Source organism: Hemiscyllium ocellatum, unplaced genomic scaffold (genome assembly GCF_020745735.1).
Source record: "Hemiscyllium ocellatum isolate sHemOce1 unplaced genomic scaffold, sHemOce1.pat.X.cur. scaffold_513_pat_ctg1, whole genome shotgun sequence".
In the NCBI taxonomy this organism is placed as follows: domain Eukaryota; kingdom Metazoa; phylum Chordata; class Chondrichthyes; order Orectolobiformes; family Hemiscylliidae; genus Hemiscyllium; species Hemiscyllium ocellatum.
In genome coordinates, this window is record NW_026869093.1 from 439860 (window position 1) to 441587 (window position 1728).

A 1728-nucleotide genomic window follows, 5' to 3' on the forward strand; every position below is an offset into this window, starting at 1 on the left:
CCTGAAATGGAAAGCCGTCAATCATTTGGTTGGACAGGGAGTAAAAAGTTGAGGTGAAATACAGACTGTTTGAAGTACAAACATAAGGATAGATAAATCCCTCGGCCAGACGGGAAACACTCTAGGTTACTACAGGAAGAGAGTGAAGAGATTTCTGTGCCTTTGTCGATGGTCTTTGCACCTTCACTCTCCACTGGAGTAGCGTCGGTTGATTGGAGGGTGGCAAATGTAATCCCTTGTTCAGGCAAAGAAACAGGGATTTTCCTGAGAATGACAGACCAGTCAGTCTTACATCAGTATTGGGCAAACTATTGGAGAGGATTCTGGAAAAACAAGGTTTGATTAGAAATAGTCAGCATGGATTTATGAGGGGCAGGTCATACCTCACAACTCTTATTGATTATTTGAGGATGGGATGAAGCACACTGAAGAAGGTAGAGCAGTGAATGCGGAGTGCATGGATTTTAACAAGGTGTTTGATAAACTTCCCCGTGGTAGTTTCATTCAGAATGTAAGGAGGCATGGTATACAGGGAGACCTATCTGCCTGGATTCAGAATTGGCTAACCCATAGAATACAGAGGGCGGTGGTAAATGGGAAGTATTCAGTGTGGAACTAGGTGAGCAGTGGTGTTCCATAAGGATCGGTTCTGGCACCTCTGCTGTTTGTGATTTTCATAAATGACGAGGATGACGAAGTGGAAGGGTAGGTTAGTAAGTTTGATGATGTAACACAGGTTGGTGGAACTGTGGATAGAGTGGAGGGCTGTTGTAGTTTGCAACAGAAACATTGACAGGATGCAATACCCAGCTGCGAAGTGGCAGATGGTGTTCAATATGGAAAATGGGATACGATTCATTATGGAAAATCGAATTTGAATGCAGAATACAGGGTTAAAGGCAGGATTCTTCCATTGTGGAGGAACAGGGGAATCATATGGTTCATGACATAGCTCCCACAAAGTTGCTACCCAGGTTAATAAGGTTGTTAAGGATGTGTTTGATGTGTTCATTAGCCGAGGGATTGAGTTTAACAGCTGCGAGGTTATGCTGCTACTCTATGGAGCCCTGGTGAGACCAACTTAGAATATTGTGATCAGCTCTGGTTGCCTCGTTATAGGAAAGACGTGGAAGCTTTGGTGAGGGTGCTGAGGAGATTTATCAAGATGTTGCCTGGACTGGAGGGCATGTCATACAAAGAAAATTTGAGGGAGCTAGGGTGTTTTTCTCATTGGAACGAAGAAGAATGGAACGTGACTTGACAGGGGTGTTCAAGATGATGAGAGACATCGATAGAGTGGATAGCCATTTACTTTCTGCCAGGGTGGAAATGACTCTCGACGGGGTATGATTTTAAGGTAATTGAAGGAAGGTTTAGGGGTGATGTCAGAGGTAGGTTCTTTCACAGAGGAGTGGGTGTGTACAATGAACAGCCAGCAGTTGTAGTAAAGTCAACTATATTAGGGATATATAATTGGATAGGTACATGAATGATAGTATAATGAAAGGTATGTATGTTAGTTTGATCTTAGAGTAGGATCAAAGGTCGACAGAACGTCAAAGACTGAAGGGCCTGTACAGTGCTGCACTGTTCTGCACTGTTCTGTGTTACCAGTTTCACCCAGCTTGTGGATTGTCATCAGTTGTTGAATGTGTGAGGGAATGATGTGTGTGAGATCAGGAAGCTGTGGAGCGGTGTAAGGCCAAATCCTCCAGTTATGGTGTGCAT